The following is a 19,799-nucleotide window of genomic DNA, read 5'->3' as shown; positions in this document are numbered from 1 at the left end:
GGGATGGCAGCTCCAGGGTTCCTAATCATCAATAGCTGCACTTGTGTATAATTTACCAGAAGAGGTAGAAAGGACAAACATCAGTGCAACAGTAAGGAAGGAGCTACAAGAACAATGTTTGGACACATGTACCTTTAATACAAGGTTTCAATGAGGGCAACGTATGTATCCATTTAGTGCAACACAATGCGGCTACATTAGGAAATCCCCGCTATGAAATTCAGACAACGGCTAAAGTGCAGTTTCCAACATCAACCAATAAACTATTAGCTTTTAACAGTGAGCCACAAGTTAGAAAATCTAAACAGAGATCTGATTGGCTGTTAAAGGCAACTGAGCTGGAGCAATTGAGCACCTATGTTTGTAAATTAGCCCCAGTGTGTTTTTATTCAGGGTTCAAAGAGTTGAACATTTGCATTTCATTCTTGTGTAGCAACGTACCACATTGGGTCCATGAATTTGTATTAAGCTCATATTCAGCACTGCTACGCCACTCATTCTTACTTATTATGAGGTTTTCTTTTTGTATTCTGGGGCCCATGGGACTAAAGTGCTCTAAACTGAAATCTGTGAGTAAAATTGCAGAAAGTTGGTAAATATAAATATATATATATATACCATATGTCTTAGCCTGCAATCAATACTGACACCCATGGATAATTCTCCTTTGTGTTTCTATGGGACCTTCACCTACACAAGTCTGGGATCTCCATAAAGCTTTTTATATTTGCTATTAGCTTTCTCAGGGGTACAGGGGCTTTACATCTACTCCACTTTATAAAAGAATAGATCTACTGCACATTTGTCTATAATGTGAAATATTATTTTGTATTCTCTCTTTTTTTTTTACTGTTTACAAAAGTACATTTGCCCATTACCCATAGTCAGCCGCACTGACCTGACATTGTCCTAAAAAATAAATTGTTTTCATCAGGAAAGACCCTGGAGTGTTGGAAAATGTACTTTGCAACCAATGTGTAGGGATGCTAAAATTTCCCTGGTAGTGAAGGGTTGCTCTAATTATTATTGTGACATCACGTGAATTAGCAAAGTATAGTGACATCATCCATATAGCATGTAATTATTAATATGTGTAGTATTGTGACAGAATTGATATGCATTTTTAACATAAAAATAAACAGGATTATGAGCCATTCATGTAACAGATAATTTGTGATATAAATATCAAATTGTGACATCACTCACAGCATGTAAAGCATTCTTATCATTTACAGTAGGGGGTACATTATCCATTATAATACATGAGTGATACTCAGAGTTCCCTGTATAACTCAGCCTGCAGCCTTGTGCCTTTATATGGTCACAGAACAACCCCTCAGTGACTTCTAATATCCTTATCATTTACAGTAGGGGGTACATTATCCCTTATAATACATGAGTGATACTCAGAGTTCCCTGTATAACTCAGCCTGCAGCCTTGTGCCTTTATATGGTCACAGAACAACCCCTCAGTGACTTCTAATATCCTTATCATTTACAGTAGGGGGTACATTATCCCTTATAATACATGAGTGATACTCAGAGTTCACTGTATAACTCAGCCTGCAGCCTTGTGTCTTTATATGGTCACAGAACAACCCCTCAGTGACTTCTAATATCCTTATCATTTACAGTAGGGGGTACATTATCCCTTATAATACATGAGTGATACTCAGAGTTCCCTGTATAACTCAGCCTGCAGCCTTGTGCCTTTATATGGTCACAGAACAACCTCTCAGTGACTTCTAATATCCTTATCATTTACAGTAGGGGGTACATTATCCCTTATAATACATGAGTGATACTCAGAGTTCCCTGTATAACTCAGCCTGCAGCCTTGTGCCTTTATATGGTCACAGAACAACCTCTCAGTGACTTCTAATATCCTTATCATTTACAGTAGGGGGTACATTATCCCTTATAATACATGAGTGATACTCAGAGTTCCCTGTATAACTCAGCCTGCAGCCTTGTGTCTTTATATGGTCACAGAACAACCCCTCAGTGACTTCTAATATCCTTATCATTTACAGTAGGGGGTACATTATCCCTTATAATACGAGTGATACTCAGAGTTCCCTGTATAACTCAGCCTGCAGCCTTGTGTCTTTATATGGTCACAGAACAACCCCTCAGTGACTTCTAATATCCTTATCATTTACAGTAGGGGGTACATTATCCCTTATAATACATGAGTGATACTCAGAGTTCCCTGTATAACTCAGCCTGCAGCCTTGTGCCTTTATATGGTCACAGAACAACCCCTCAGTGACTTCTAATATCCTTATCATTTACAGTAGGGGGTACATTATCCCTTATAATACATGAATGATACTCAGAGTTCCCTGTATAACTCAGCCTGCAGCCTTGTGCCTTTATATGGTCACAGAACAACCCCTCAGTGACTTCTAATATCCTTATCATTTACAGTAGGGGGTACATTATCCCTTATAATACATGAGTGATACTCAGAGTTCCCTGTATAACTCAGCCTGCAGCCTTGTGCCTTTATATGGTCACAGAACAACCCCTCAGTGACTTCTAATATCCTTATCATTTACAGTAGGGGGTACATTATCCCTTATAATACATGAGTGATACTCAGAGTTCCCTGTATAACTCAGCCTGCAGCCTTGTGCCTTTATATGGTCACAGAACAACCCCTCAGTGACTTCTAATATCCTTATCATTTACAGTAGGGGGTACATTATCCCTTATAATACATGAGTGATACTCTGAGTTCAGTTTCTGCACTTTAGCATGGAACCTCCTTTCTCCTAATCTCAATAGGTTCCCAAACCATGTCACATCTGAGAGACCACATTGACACAAATAAAAGTGAGTGAATAATAGTGAGGTAAACGGCTGCACAATTTGTACCTTTATTGTATTCGCTAAACAAGCTAGAAGGGTTAGTGTTTCAAAATAGTATCTGCATGGTAGAATATATATCAAACATCCCGAGTTTGTTCGGTGCACGTCTACTCTAACTAAGCATAACCTGAGAAGCATATTGTTTGTGTAATGTAGTTGTGAGAAAGTTTTTGTTGTAAAAAGGAAGCAGTGTCTGTAGGAAATCGGGGAGGAGGAAGGTGAGGCTGCGCATGCGCCAACGGATGAGTCTGTTGTGGATTATCCACGCTATCACTGCTTGCGTCATGCCGCTTGGATGGAGGATGCTCTCTCCATTAAACACATCAAACATAGAGCCCTCTGGGGCCCCCTGTTCTCCGCCCGAGGCCGCAGGGTCTGCCTCTTCTGTTGTTATGTGCTTGGCTGCCGTCTCTGTGCAGCTGCCAGACAGTGAAGGGGCGAGTCAGTATTGTGGGAGTGACGCTGCTGCGCAGGTTCTAATTAGGATCAGATACGGCCCACAAACAAAATACAAAGCGGCCCCTCTGGCATTTGCCTGAACTAACAGATTGCCAGTCCGGGTCTGGTTCCAACGGGGATTTGCTAATATGGTTACAGTAATAAACCCAGTCTCCTGGTTGTAGTTGATGAGGTTCCAATGGATGTTCATCAGGCTGAGTGGTTTGCACCTGTGTTTTAATCAAAGACATTTTGTGTGAGAGTTGTATACAGTACTGAGCTGGTTAATGAAAACAAAATAAAAGCGCAGATTCTGAACTCATATTTTTCATCTGTCTACTAGTGATGAGTGCGAATTCGCGGCGAATTTGCGCGATTCGCGCCGAGCGAATAAATTTGCGAAACGCCCGCAAAAATTCGCGGTAAAAATTCGCTGGCGTCAAAAACGGGCGCCGGGGTCAAAAACGGGCGCCGGCGTTGAAAAAAAAACAGGCGCCGGCGTCAAAAACGGGGCCGGCGTCAAAAACAGGCGCCGGCGTCAAAAACAAGACGCCGGCGCCGTTTCGCGAATTTTTCGCAGTTTCGCGAAACGGCGCAAATTCGCCCATCACTACTGTCTACACAAATGAGGAACCAGTAAGTGAAGGTTTCCTTCTTAACACTCCCAATTCTAGTAATACAACTAATGATGCATGGTTCACACATGAGGAAATTCAAAAGAGACTAGAACATGTTAAGATTAACAAAGGTCCAGGGCCAGATGGTATTCATCCCAGGGTAATTAGCGAGTTTAGCTCTGTGATTGACAAACCTCTTTACTTGATTTTTCAGTATTCTTTGAGGTCTGGCATAGTGCCGAGAGACTGGCGAATTGCTAATGTGGTGCCGCTATTCAAAAAAGGATCCCGTTCTCAGACTCAAAACTATAGGCCAGTTAGTCTGACGTCAGTGGTAGGAAAGCTTTTCGAAGGGTTAATAAAGGATAAGATACTGGACTTCATAGCAAATCATAATACTATGAGTTTGTGCCAGCATGGTTTTATGTGTAATAGATCTTGCCAGACTAACTTAATTTCTTTTTATGAGAAGGTGAGCAGGGACCTGGATTCTGGGATGGCAGTGGATGTGATTTACTTAGACTTTGCTAAAGCATTTGATACAGTGCCACACAGAAGGTTACTGGTTAAATGAAGGAATGTTGGCCTGGAACATAGTATTTGTACCTGGATAGAGAACTGGCTAAAAGATAGACTACAAAGAGTGGTGGTAAATGGAACATTTTCTAATTGGACCAGTGTTGTTAGTGGAGTACCGCAGGGCTCTGTACTAGGTCCCTTGCTTTTCAACTTGTTTATTATGAGGGGAGACTGACAAGGTTGGGGTTGTTTTCTCTGGAAAAAAGGCGCTTGTGAGGGGACATGATTAGACTTTACAAGTACATTAGAGGACATTATAGACAAATAGCAGGGGACCTTTTTACCCATAAAGAGAATCACGTACCAGAGGCCTCCCCTTCAGACTAGAGGAAAAGAAGTTTCATTTAAAGGAACAGAGTAGGGGGTTCATCACAGTGAGGACAGTGAGGTTGGGGAATGCACTGCCGGGTGATGATTCAGTTAATGACTATAAGAGGGACTTGGATGATTTCTTGGACAGACATAATACAAAGGCTATTGTGATACTAAACTCTATAGTTAGTATAGATATGGGGATATATCATTTATGTGACAGTAGGGAGGGGTGTGTGTATGGGGCTGGGTTTTCATTTGGAGGGGTTGGACTTGATGGACTTTGGCTTTTTTCAACCCAATTTAACTATGTAACTATTTAACTATATCATCACTACAGGTTCTGAGTTCTGTAGGGACAGTCATGGCAACATTAGTATTCATCTTCCTACCAAACAAAATCTCATCTGGGGACAATCCATGTTTTGCTGTGGGAGTGCATCTGATTGAGGTGAGTACCAGAGGAAGGGCTTCTACCCATGAACATTCTAATGTTTTTTTTTTTATGTCTTCGGATTTTATTATTAAGTATCCTTTGTTACGAAGTAGTTTTTTTTATGCATTACCTTGTCTAGACATAACTTCTCCTTTTTCTCCTTCTCCTTACATCAGCCAATGAATGGCCAGAGTTACACTGCTTCCTGTTACAGTTAACGCTGTAGTATTTCCTGTCAGGTGATCTCTGAGGGACACACAGACCAGCACAAAATGGCAGATCAAGGGAAAATATGAAGGGGCAATATTTACTGAAATATATATGTAACCCTAATTTGCCTGAAAAAGGCAAATATCAACTAGAGGGGTAGAGCATGGGCTATACTTTCAGCAGGATGGATTTTCATTAAATGGAAAGTGTATGTGAGGCTGGTGCTGAACTACACCTCTATACTGAAATAAATACAAAATAAAGGAAAATGCATGACAGGGATTATTTGCAAACAAAATAACAAATGGTTTTATTTAACAGAGGCACCACAGGGTTAATAATACTAACAGCAACGAGGAAGCAGACTATATAATGGCAGGTACAAATAAAGATGTAGCGGATATAGCATAGATGGCAGCACTGAAGTAATAGCAGGGGAAACGTATACACTTTCCAGGTTGTCAGTACCTCATGTGGTCCAGATCCCCTACAGTAGACTTGAAACAGTCAGTACTGTGGTCCCTTCACTACAGAGCTACTCCCTTCTATCCTCCTTGGTGGAGTATGAGCTGCTTTTTATTACTAGCCTCACTGTCTCACTCTCTCTATAGAGTGCTACAACAGGAGCTTCACTACACACTGACTTCACCTCATTCACAGGGTCCCTGTCCCCCTGATTTCTCTAAAAGGGTTGTCCCATTGGGCCTAACACTTCTGGGGCCTTGTTCATTTAAGGCTCAATGGGGCATCCTCCTGGTTCACCAGACGCAGGCCAAACAGGAAGGACTTTCTCTTGCAAGACACTATATTAAAGTAAAAAATGGTCATAGGCAAATGCCAATATGTAAATTAGCAGAAATGGTTACGTGGGGTTTACCCAACAACAAGGAATTGAGGCTCTGGTAGGGAATCAAGCCATAGGGGCCATGATCCTATGGGTCCCTACATATACAGTATATGGCAATTATGGAAGATTCTTTCAATTATTAGGAAATACATTTTTCTTTCAGACAATATTGTTTTCTTAAGAAAAAACCCCTCCCAGTGACTATGCCCATAGTTATCATTGTTATCTAAGAGCCGATTACATTCCTGACACGAATAGCACTAATCTCGGCAGAACTGGATTGTACTTACCCCTGGGTCTAACACCCGGTGAACTGAAGCACAACATACACACCCACACGGAAAATGTTCTTTCACTTTCTTTTTGATGAGTTCATGGGGTTGGGTGAGAGAATTCTGTAGGGTTAGAGATTTACTGAGTGCCAATGAAACAAGGAATACGAGGAGTCTGTGAGCAGGATCAGATGAACAGACAGGCCATTTATTGTTCACATATAAAGACTCTGAGTAAAGCAGCATAAAACAAAAATAAAACAAAACAAAATCCTTGCCCCACTTGGGCTCTAGCTAATACACAGGGTACTTTCTCTCTCTACTACTGGTCCCCTACTGGGATTCCCGGCCAAACACAGAAGTACAACTCCCCAGAGTCCCAGAACCTTTACAATGTCCTTTTTCCTTCTGGAAAACAAACAGCCGCTCCAAATGACTACACAGATCCCAGCTCTCAGCCCTCTCATTGTGAATCTCAAAATTATTCCCTCAGGATCCCCCTCTCTATCAGCAGCTAATCTAGCCTTCTAATTATTCCCCAGGTGAGACTTTCTAAGGGAATTAACCCACTCAGAACTGCTGTACATATGGGGGTAAGACATGAACCTAGGGGAAATATATCTCCCTTCAACCTGTTCTCCAGTTACCTGTTCACATATCCCCCCCTCTGCTTCAACCAGTAGGGCTGAACATACTGTGCCACCTGGCAATGAACCCATGAGAGGCATCGACATTCCCTTGCAGGGCTCCAGATCTATGTTCCACTGGAAACTTAAAGTTTTGCAGGCCCAGGAACCATCTGGTGACTCGAGCATTCTTTTCTTTATTTTCAGACATCCACCTAAGGGGAGCATGATCTGTGACCAATCTAAACTTTCGGCCCAGCAGATAGTATTTGAGGGCCTCTAATGTCCACTTAATGGCTAGGCACTCCCTTTCTACAATAGAGTATCTACTCTCAGCCGGTGTAAGCTTTCTGCTTAAGTACACTACTGGGTGTTCCTCATCATTTATAGTGATTGGCGAATTTGCGTCGTTTCGCTTCGCTGAAAATTCACGAATTTCGCGCGAAACGGCGAAAAAATCTTCGAAACGGCGCCGGTGTCTCGTCTTTGACGCCGGCGCCCGTTTTTGACGCCGGCGCCCGTTTTTTCGACACCAGCACTTGTTTTTGGCGCCGGCGCCCGTTTTTGACGCCGGCGTCCGTTTTTTACCGCAAATTTTCGCAGGCGTTTCGCGAATTTATTCGATCGGCGCGAATCGCGCAAATTCGCAGCGAATTTGCGCCTGGCGAATAAATTCGCCCATCACTAATCATTTACCATTTGGGAGAGGACAGCCCCCAAACCCACATCCGAGGCATCAGTTTGCACAATGAACTCTTTCTGAAGAATTGGTGTTATTAACACTGGTTTCAATACAGAAGGAATTTTTCAGCTCTATGAAACCTTTTTCAGCCTCAGCTGACCACGTAACCATTACTAAGCTCTTCCCTTTAGTAAGATCTGTAAGGGGAGCTGCAATAGAAGCAAAGTTAGGCACAAACCTACGATAGAAGCCTGTTATCCCAAGGAAGGCTCTGACTTGTTTCTTTGTGACAGGTTGGGGCCACTTTGTATTACCTCCACTTTATTTATTTGAGGCCGTACTGCACCTCTCCCAATTACATAACCTAAGTAGTGATGGGCAAATTTATTCATGTGCGAATTTGCAGTGAATTCCCACGATTCGGCGCTGGAGAATAAATTCGCGAGACCGCCGCTAAAATTCGATCTGTTTTTTTTTTGGATGCCAGTGCATTTTTGCCGATGCTGGAGTCAAAAATGAGACGCCCACGCCGTTTCAAAAATTTTTAGCTGTTTCATGAATTTCCTGGCAAATTTGAGAATAATTCGGTGAAGCAAAATTCCATAGATTCACCCATCACTAGACCTAAGTATTTGGCTTCCTCCATTCCAATCACACACTTTTTAGTGTTTGCAGTAAGCCCCGCCTCACGTATAGAGACTAGCACAACCTGTACTTTTAGTAAGTGAGACTCCCAATCAGAGCTGAAAATAACCACATCATCCAAATAAGCTGAGGCATAGGGCTTATGTTGTTTAGGAAAACGATCAATTAACTTTTAAAAAGTAGCTGAAGCCCTGTGTAAACCATACGGTAGTACACTGTATTGGAAAAGACCCTCAGGAGTAGAAAAGGCTGTCTTTTCCTTAGCTTCTTCCATTAGTGGAACCTGCCAATACCCTGTTGTGAGATCTAGAGTTGTGAGGTACCTCACATGGCCAAGCCTTTCAATGAGTTCATCTACCCTAGGCATGTGATAGGCATCAAATTTTCAGACTTCATTCAGTTTTCAGAAGTCATTACAAAACCTTAGGTTTAGGGATCAAAACAATTGGGCTAGACCAATCACTGTCGGACTCCTCAACTACTCCTAGATCCAACATTTTCCTTACCTCCTCAGAGACGGCCTGTCTCCGTGCCTCAGGAAGTCTATATTGCTTCATCTTAACTTTTACCTGAGGGGCAGTAACCACATCATGTTCAATTAGATTAGTTCTTCCCAGAAGATCCGAGAAGACATCCCTATTTCTCATCAAGAATTCTTTTACTTCTTGTTTCTGTGACACTGAAAGAGTTTTGGCTATTCTGACTTCTGGAATGAGACTGCAGAATGGTCCAGTGGCTTAAGAAAATTCATATGATAAATTTGCACCTGTTTTCTCTTATCAGGTTGCCGTACCTTATAGTTCACCTCACCAACTTTTTCAATAATTTCATATGGCCCCTGCCACTTGGCCAGGAACTTACTTTCAACTGTGGGGAGAAGTACCAAGGACAGTTCCAAAGTTGTCTTTGGAGACCTCCATATCAGGTATCATGTCAACTGCTTCTACCCCCTCTTAAAGGCCTACAAACACTTCTAGGGGTGACTGAACATCAGGGGTCACCCCTACTTTTACATCATTCTCAGGGTGTGTAAAGGGTTCTGGGGACAAGCATGGTTACTCTGCATTGCATGAGGAACCCTTTTCAGAGTTACTCTCCCCACCCCACATTTGCCAGAACAATGGAAAATCTCTTCCCAATATAACAGCATGCATTTAGGTTTTTACAACCCCCACTTGATACTTTAAAGTTCCATACTAAATTTCAATCAGAACCAAAGCAGTTGGGTAGTCTTTAGTGTCCCCATGAATGCACACTACCCCAACCCCTGGGTGGGTAGAGTCAACGATGTCCACCAAACTAGAATGAACTAATGTTACCAAACTCCCTGAATCCAGGAGAGCTGTCATCCGGTGTCCTACCAGGCAAAAATGGTTAACAGTCTCTTCTTGTAGAGAGGCCAGACATGCCGGCAGAGCATACAGGGATTCTTGTTTCCCCCAGCTAATATCAGGCTCTGATATTAGGGGCAGTTAGCAGCAAAATGGCCAAACTCTCTACACCACCAGCATTGTAACCCCTTTTATGTCAGTGGCCTCTTGACCCTGTCTGGTGGCCACCCTATCTTTGGCACCTGTACTCAGTCCCAAAGACATATCAGAGGTTTTGTCCCTGTTACCTTGGGAAACCATCCCTTTAACAAAAGGAAAAGTCTTACCAGGATTTCCTTGCAGTTTCTGAGGCTTTATAGGGCACTGGGCAGAGGTTCCCTCTCATAGGTAGCTCTCAGTAGTCATGTACCTCTCCACAAGTTCCACCTGATAAGATATTTTTATATGAGCACATTTATATGAGAACAGCCTATTCCAATGATGGACAAATGGTTATGTGTCAGAGTGTAAGAATAATAAAGTCTAATAACAAATGCCCCTATCATTCTGATGCTACAACACCAACTGCCCAAAGCAGGGTATTTCTCTTATAAATGACACCCAGTGATGAGAGTCCACTTTGTAAGTTACTGAATGTTACTTATTCAGAGTGTCAGCAGATACGAGATGAGGCCCCTTGTACAGAAGTGTTTTCTTCATTTGCTGAGTCCCTCCCTGTGTCTGCTTTTAACTGATAAAGAACCACAAGGCTGAGGGACAGTTGTAAGCGGGAAACTATTTTCAGTTTCAATATCTGTAAATAAGAACATTCAGTTCTCTTCCAACATTTACGTATGTATGTGTACTCCCATTTTAATCTATAAAAGTTGTGAGAAGAGGAGAGTCTATGGCAAAGCCTTCGTATTACACTTCGGTGTCACATTTGACTGATTTCCCAAAGCAAAACCATTCTATGTTCTGTTGTTAAACTCAATAGTCCTCATTCTATGTGAAATAGTCTTATCTTTGAGTTTTGCTTTATATATAACGAGGTCATAGCAATAAAATTAGAAACACACCATGTGGGTCATATCTTGGGGGTCTGCCTGTCCAACCCATCGCTGTATATCCCGGGGAAGACCTTTTCGTTACCGGTCTACGATGATCCTTTCCACCACTTGATCAGCTGTGTTGACGTCTGGTTGCAGCCACTTTCTTGTGAGACCCAGGAGGTCATGCATTTGAGCACGTGCAGGCTTGCCTTTGCTGTAAACCCAGTCATTGAACTTTTTGGCGTGAACCGCCGAAGTGCTTCCAAGGTGGCCCAGGATTTCCTCTTTTAACTTATTATAGTTATGAGAGTCCTGTTCTTTTAGGTCAAAGTACACCTTTTGGGGTTCCCCTGTTAAGTAAGGTGCTATCAGTTCAGCCCAGTCCTCTGGGGGTAACTTTTCTCGTGTTGCCACTCTTTCAAACACTGCCAGGTATGCCTCAACATCATCTGCTGGAGTCATCTTTTGCAGACATTTTTGTACAGCTTTGCGGATATTTATAGGTACTTGCCCCAGGGCCACACTACCCTGTAATTTCTCAGCCAGTGCTTGAATCTCCTGCTGCAAATGCCTGGTAACACTATGTTGTTGTGCTAAGGTAACTTTACTGGCTTCCACTTGGGCATTAATCAGCAGCTGATTGGTGTCCTGTTGGGCCCTTAAGGCCTCCTGATGGACTTGCTGCTGGGCACTTAAAGCTTCCTGATGACTGGCATGATTTTGCAGCTGGGTTTGCAGCATCACCTTCAATATCTCCTCCATTTTAATATTTGTTGAAGTCTTCCCCTTTTAAACTGTCTGTCCCTTTAAATGTTGGTCTTCGCTATTTTCAAATGAAAGTTCTGCCCATTACATACCTCCACCAATTGTGAGCAGGATCAGATGAACCGACAGTTCTTTAACAGGGTAAAGTCCATTTATTGTTCACATATAAAGACTCTGGGGCAAATTCACTAAGGCGCGAAGCGCCGAACGCTAGCGTTAATTCGCTAGCGTTTGGCATTTTCGCTACTGCGCAAATTCACTAACGAACGCTGGCGTAGTTTCGCTAGTGTTACTTCGCAACCTTACGCCTGGCGAATCTTCGCTAGCGACGAAACTACGCAAATTCACTAACTTGCGCAGTGTACTGATCGCTACCTTTTACGCTACTTCCTTTGCCACCTCAGACCAGGCGAAGCGCAATAGAGTAGATAGGGATTGTTTCAAAAAAAGTCAATTTTTTTTCTAAGTCCCAAAAAACGCTGGCGTGTTTTCTACATTATGGGTGATAGGCTGAAAAAGATTGAAAATTTTTTGGGGCTCCCCTTCCTCCCCCCTACATTTCCTGACTCATGGCAACTTACCTAGACAGTGGGCACATGTGTAGGGCAAAATAAAAATTTTATTTGCTGATTTGAAGGTTTTCTAGCCATTTGTAGTGCAGATACGTGTTCCTCCATTGAAATTTGAATTTCGCGCCGTATGCAAATTAGCCTTCGCTAGCACAACTTCGCTTTATATAGCGAATCAACGCTAGCGCAATTTCGCAACCTTACGCTACCCCTGTGCGCAACTTCGCATTTTAGTGAATTTGCGGAGCCCTGGCGAAACTACACCTGGCGAAGTGTGGCGAAGTGCGGCGAAGTGCGGCGAAGTTGGGCCTGGCGCAACTTCGCATCTTAGTGAATTTGCCCCTCTGTGAGTAAAGCAGCATAAAACAAAAATAAAACAAAACAAAATCCTGGCCCCACTTGGGCTCTAACTAATACACAGGGTACTTTCCCTCTCTACTACCGGTCCCAAGTCCCATTCATCTGCCTGCACCCATCCAGTAGGGCTGTCAGTCCCAAAGTGCAGGGGTGTCAAAATAGAGACCTGAAGGTCAGTCTATAACCTGCTATTTCTTAGGTGCAATCTACTCCAAGAGATTATTTATATTTATAATACAAATAAAATGGAATCAATCTTTTATTGACTGAATGATGTGCTTATTAATTATATATATATATTAATTATATTAATTATATATCTCATATATCTCATGCTTAGAGTCACAGACAGGTATATTTTATTGTGTATTCATGTAATATATTAATTGTAGATAATGTAACAATTAGCATATAAAGCGGCTGCCATAATGAGCACAGAAGCAGAAGGTCTTTACATTTGGTTATAACATGACAAATACAGAGGATTAACATCAGTTAATGAAGGATCTACTAGAGCAGTGGATTTTCAAACCTGGAGTCCATATGAGCAGTAGAAACAGTTCTAGTGCAGGGGAATTGCACAGGTTCTCAGTGTTCAGCCAAGTGTTCAGCCATTTGTGATACAGGAATTTAAAGAACCAATAATGTTATTATGTGAATTTCTTTCTTTTACATTTAAAGTTTACATTTATTGCTTGAGAAACTCAAAATACACCATTTCTTGGCAACACATGTCCTGCTTTATATAAAAGTGGGCTTGATTTTATTGCCTTATAGTAAGCAATGAATTGCATTCGGCCGTATTTATCTTCCTGGGTAAGAAATGAAACCATTCTACACAGCTCATCTATTAAACATGTTAAACATGTGCCCTATTGTCCTGTGTCCGCTAGAATGCCTGCCCCCAGGGCTACACAGCACTAGGGATGTAGCGAACTGCCGTTTTGGTGTTCGCGAACGCCGTTCGCGAACCCCGGCAAAAATGCGAACAGTTCGCGAACAGTTCGCGAACTGCGAACACCCGCAAAATCGTTCGATTCGAACGATCGAAGGATTTTAATCGTTCGATCGAAGGATTTTCGTTCGAATCGAACGATCGAAACCATTCGATCGAATGCTTTTCATTCGATCGAATGCTTACAATCGTTCGAACGAATGGAAATCGTTCGATTTTAGCGGTCGAAGGAATCGAATGGTCGAATGGTCGAACGATTTTTATTCGAATCGAACGCGAACTCAAATTGGCGAACGTCGCGCGACGTTCGCGAACATTCGGCGGACGCGAACAGTCGAAGTTCGCGCGAACTAGTTCGCCGGCGAACAGTTCGCTACATCCCTACACAGCACCCTATTTATATAAAATATAGCAGATTTTCTAGCAGCCAATCAGCAGGCAGCATTTACTGGCCATGTATTTGAAAATATTATCTGATTTGATAATTTGGTTGCTATTGGTTTCTAGTGCAGTTGCAAAAATTGTGACTTTTATTTTCCCCACTCCTTTAAAATAACGTAAAGTAGATTCTGATTTCCACAGAACAATGTATGTCGTGCCATATAGGGGTAAATTCACTATGTGCCGAAGCGCCTAACGCTAGCGTCAATTCGCTAGCGTTGGTCATTTTCGTTACTTCACAAATTCACTAACGAACGCTGGCGTAAATTCGCTAGTGTTACTTCGCACCCTTACGCCTGGCGAATTTGTGCAACAGACGTAACTACGCAAATTCACTAACGCGCGCAGTGTACTGAACGCTACCTTTTACGCCAGACTTCCTTCGCCACCTCAGACCAGGCGAAGCACAATAGAGTAGATAGGGATTGCTTCAAAAAAAGTCAAAATTTTTCTAAGTCTCAAAAAACGCTGGCGTTTTTTCTATATTATGGGTGATAGACTGAAAAATATCAAAAAATTTTTTGGGGCTCCCCTCCTTCCCCCCCTGCATTTCCTGACTCATGGCAACTTAACTATACAGTGGGCACATGTGTAGGGCAAAAAAAAAATTTTATTTGATGTTTTGAAGGTTTCCCAGGCATTTGTAGTGATTCTAAGTATTCCTCCATTGAAATTTGAATTTGGCGCCGTATGCAAATGAACCATCGCTAGCGTAACTTCGCTTTGCTTAGCGAATCATCGCTAGTGCATCTTCGCAACCTTACGCTACCCCTGAGCGCAACTTCGGATTTTAAGGAATTTGCGGAGTGCTGGCGAAACTACGCCTGGCGAAGTGCGGCGAAGTGTGGCGAAGTTACGCCTGGCGCAACTATGAATCTTAGTGAATTTGCCCCATAGAATGGGAGACACAGTCAGGGAGGAATGGCTTGTGGCAAGAGGACTCAATATAAAGAGTGTAAGAATGAAACACACTGGGGCTCCTATAGTTTGTACTACTACAAACTCGATGCTTCCGGGATTTGGCTTTGGCTTCAGAATTAGCCAAATTCTTGGGGAGCAGTTTCCCCTGTTATTTAAAATGATTTACTATATGCAAATATTTATCAAGTTATCAGTGTGTTTTGCTTTTGCATTGTTGTATTTTACACTATGTCCAGCCAACCAGGTGCCCTAGGCAAATTGTCTGGCTTTTAAGATGGGGGTGGGTGGGAGAGGGGGGTGAGGGGGAACATGCCTAGACTAGGGGTAGGTGAAAGAGATATTTGCCTAGCACCCCCCCCCCCACCGTACCTGGGAACTTACCTCTTCTCCCTACCCCTAGTTCTGGTCCTGCACTGACTAACCCATAGGGACCTATATAAGTTTGCTCAGGTCAAAAACAGAGAAGTAATGGGAGCAGAAAACACACAGGGGTTTGGGAACTCCCATGTATTTCAGCACACGAGTGCTTGAGCATAAAGGCTGAAAGAAGTCATCTTTATTTGCCCCCCAATCAATGGAAAAATCCAGACAACAAGTAAATACCAATGTTAAAAGAGCTCATTGGAGAGACACAGCATTTCATATCAGTCACTTCTTTCTAAAGCCAGAATTTTACACTTAGTTACGGCTTGATAAACACACCAAATTCTATGCAGGGATACCAGTCACATGTACTTGATCATTACATGATAAATCGGCCCCTTGCTGTTTAGTCTAAACCCAAGGCACATGTAGCTTTCAAGCATTAAACTAATGTGACAACTGTTTCCAGATAATACAAGTTCCATTGAGCTTGTTTATTTTAATCCCAAAATGACAGATTTGGTGCATTGCTATTACATTTTGTGCATCTAGTTGGCACGAGTCAGTTGTGGCTTCTTTATATCTAGTTTATATCAAGGTATTTGTAAGTACAGAAGTATATTTTATATCTGTGTTACGTTTTGTTAGAAACCATCAGGTTGTGTCTGTGGGCACTGGGGGTAAACTCAGCCGATACATATGGTGCTACACATAATACTTTGCCATATTTCATTTGACTTTATCATAAAAACAGAAACAGGATCAAACGCTTAACCTTGATCCCATAGGAATCCATATTAATTCTGGGAATCACCTAAGAACCTGTTTAGAGTTAGTTTTGCAACTTATTCTACTAATGTCTGTCAGTTGAAGGAAGAAACTACACAGTGTTAAAGCCCAGTGACCCAAATCTAATCAAAATGGGAACTCTTTAGCGTTAGAATCCCTGCATAAAGTGATATGTGATATCAGCCTTAAAATAACCAGTGCAGCCTCATTGTATTGTCTTATAAGATTGCACAATCCTTGTTTTTCTCTAGAATTCTCTTCTCTTCTTGAAGCTTTTTGTTCTTTTTCTCCAGCTCTTCGTTCTTTTTCCTCAGATCATTTAACTCATTTTGGTTCATACCCAGGTGTATGTTAATTTCTTGGCCAAGCTGCAATTGCCCTTGCCTGATGAAGTGGTCCGGACGATTTATCTGGATTCCCCGCTCTGCCTCACTGACGCAGGTTTCTAAGAATTTAAGTATTTTCTTGTCAGTTTCTGGATTGCGATGGGTATTGTTTGTTGTGTAATTCTCCAGAGTGAACCTGTGCGTTATCCCCAGATCACAAAATTTCTTGCTAATATGATCTGTATTTGTAGAGTTTTCCTTGGTGATCACAAGGATTGGGTGGATTCCTGTTGAGTAATATAAGCATGCAATCAATGTTTAGCATTATTGCTTATTTTATTTTATATAGAGCTGATGGAAAAGAGAGAAGGCATTTCAGAGGATTTGGTTTTTTAGTCAATAACGTTTTCGTTTTCCACCCTGTTAATTCCTATGCTACATCTTCATGGAAACTTGCTCTGGGAGTGTAAAACAGATGTGGGGGGGTCTCTAAAATGCTAATTTTCATGACTGGGAGGGGAAGGAGGCCAAGTGAACTGTTACGAGATATTTTAAAAGTATGTGTAATAAAGTCATTGAGGGCTTGGTCTCTGTTTATTCTCCTCACAGGGCGAAAGCTGCTGGCTCTGCCTCTCCACTGTAAGTTGGTCATTTATTGGTCCATGTGTGGGGCCTGGCATGTTTGAAAATTGCATTGGATTCGTAAATCTGATCATTGATACGGTCCTTATCCAACTGGCTTTTGTAGGCCTCAGTAGCTGATCCCTTCATTAACCAACAATGGGACCAAAAAGTGGGTGGCCTCCTTAACCCAGAGGGAAAAAGTCATGCATCCAAAGAAAATACATTACTGCAGATTCACTGGTAGATTTTAAATCAGTTCTTTTTTTCCTTACGTTTTTCCTCCCTCTTTACCTACAATCCCAGCTGCATTTATATAAATTATATTTGAAAGAACCATAAAAGCAAAGCCATAGAACTGTAACATCCATAAAAACATACCTGTAATGCGAAATGTGTCTGTGACAAATGAAGATAAACTACTGAAATCTGCACCACTCAGAGGTGTTTCGGCACTAAAATAAAGCACATTTTATGGTTAAAGAAGGGGCCAATAACCTAATAATTACAAATTAAAATGGGGAAGCAGAGGAGCAGAATAATTCTGCAAGGGAGACTTGGGAGAGAGACAGAGAAGAAGAGGGGGACAGGGGTGAGAGATGGGGAGAGACAGAAAAGGGGTGGGGTGATGAGCAGTGTCAATATGGAAATCTGGGACTGCCCTCAAATGTTTTGTCACATGGGATACAGGTTATCTATTTGCTTAAATGACCCTGTGGCCAGACACATGTAGGCCAAATCATGAAACCGGATTAAGGTACAAATACTGTTGTATCCCATCACTTCCATGAAGCTAGACATGAGCAGTCTCAACTGTGTTGGCAGGTCCTGGAAGTAGGTAAGTGTCCTGCATGAGGAGGTAACGTAACGTGAGGCTTTTTGGATAAAAAAATGTAATAGCCTTGCCCCGTATATGTTTTGAATGACTTATTGGGGCAGATTTACAACATTTTCACCTTGGAAGGCTTCGCCAACATTTACATCGTCAGATGTTAATTTGCAGGTTATACACTTTCACTTACGTAGACAAAATGCGTTTACGTCTCTGCAGGCAAACGCTGGTGAAGCATTTCATAGTGGACTTTCGTTAGTGTTAATTTCTGCCTAGAGAAACGTCATTGGTACTCTTACGCTTAGATCAATTTGAATAGGGCATTTACATAGAGGTCATACAGTTGTGCTCATAAGTTTACATACCCTGGCAGAATTTATAATTTCTTAACCATTTTTCAGAGAATATGAATGATAACACAAAAACTTTTCTTTCACTCATGGTTAGTGGTTGGCTTAAGCCATTTATTGTCAAACAACTGTGTTAACTCTTTTTAAATCATAATCACTACACAAACTATCCAAATGACCCTCATCAAAAGTTTCCATACCCTGGTGATTTGGCCTGATAACCTGCACACTACTTGGCACAAAAGGATTCGAATGGCTATTGAAGGTAACCATCTGTTTGCTTGTAATTGGTGGCTGTGTATAAAAGCTCGATGACTTTCTGGACTCCTGACAGACCCATGCATTTTTCCTCCACTGCTGCACTGATGTTTTTTGGATTCTAAGTAATGGGGAAAGCAAAAGAATTGTCAAAGGATCTGAGGGAAAAGGTAGTTAAACTCTATAAAACAGGGAAGGGATATAAGAAAATATCAAAGGAAATGAGAATGCCAATCTGCAGTGTTCAGACTCTAATTAAGAAGGGGAAAATTGGGGGTTCTGTTGAAACCAAACCACGGTCAGGTAGACCAACTAAAATTTTAGCAACTACTGCCAGAACAATTGTTCGGGATGCAAGGAAAAACCCACAAATAACTTCAGGTGAAATACAAAAAATACTGGAGGAAAATTTGCTCATCAGCCAGAAGCTGCCATGGGACATACTTGGACATTCCAACATGACAATGATCCAAAACACAAGGCCAAGTCAACCTGTCATTGGCTACATCAAAATAAAGTGAAGGTTCTGGAGTCGCCATCTAAGTCTCCTGACCTCAATATCATTGAGCCACTCTGGGGAGACCTCAAACGTGCAGTTCATGCAGGACAGCCAAAGAATTTACAGGAACTGGAGGCTTTTTGCCAGGAAAAGATAAAGAGCCTCATCCACAACTACCACAAAATACTTCAAGCTGTCATTGATGGTAAAGGGGGCAATACTCTGTATTAAGACTGGGGTATGTAAACTTTAATCAGGTCATTTGGGTGGTTTGTGTAGTGATTATGATTTAAAAACACAGTTGTTTGACAATAAATGGCTCCAGCCAACCACTAACCATGAGTGAAAGAAAATTTATTAATTTATCATTCATATTCTCTGAAAAATGGTTAAGAAATCATAAATTCCTCCTGGGTATGTAAACTCATGAGCACAACTGTATATATGTCTTTATTAGAGATGTTGGTGCAAATGCTTGAAGTGGCCACTTATTATTACACATGTCCAAGGAAACAAAATAATGACAATCCTCTAATGCCCTAGACATGAGCCCACCCTAAAACAAATGTGGCATGCCCCTCAAATACTTAAAATATATACTGTATATTTAACAGTTACAGCTTTTAAACATAATCCTACTTTGTCTTGTCTTGTCTTTTTTTATGAGTTACCGGAATACAGGATATGATGTCACTGACATAAGATTGAGGAGGATGTAGCAAAAGGGGTAACGTGGTGAAAAATGCACCTGGCGAAAGGGCACAAAACTTTGTTAGCACTGAGCGCTTTCGCTAGCGAATCGTCCTCTACACCTTCTAGTAAATTGGTGATGTCCCTGTAAAGTGTTGTTTTT

At 41.8% G+C, this 19,799-nt stretch overlaps 1 long non-coding RNA gene across 1 annotated transcript; it reads right to left on the bottom strand.

Moving 5' to 3' along the window:
- Positions 1-3,338: 3,338 nt before the first annotated feature.
- LOC121397892 lies at positions 3,339-10,529 on the bottom strand. Its single transcript, XR_005964014.1, has 3 exons — positions 10,196-10,529; positions 6,604-6,708; positions 3,339-3,542 (listed from the first exon to the last, which is right to left on the bottom strand). It is a non-coding gene; the product is annotated as an uncharacterized LOC121397892 (long non-coding RNA).
- Between the last annotated feature and the right edge of the window lie 9,270 nt (positions 10,530-19,799).

The sequence above is a fragment of the Xenopus laevis genome, chromosome 9_10L (assembly GCF_017654675.1).
Source record: "Xenopus laevis strain J_2021 chromosome 9_10L, Xenopus_laevis_v10.1, whole genome shotgun sequence".
In the NCBI taxonomy this organism is placed as follows: domain Eukaryota; kingdom Metazoa; phylum Chordata; class Amphibia; order Anura; family Pipidae; genus Xenopus; species Xenopus laevis.
The sequence above is the reverse complement of the archived record's forward strand: the minus strand, read 5'-3'. Positions and strand labels throughout refer to the sequence as shown.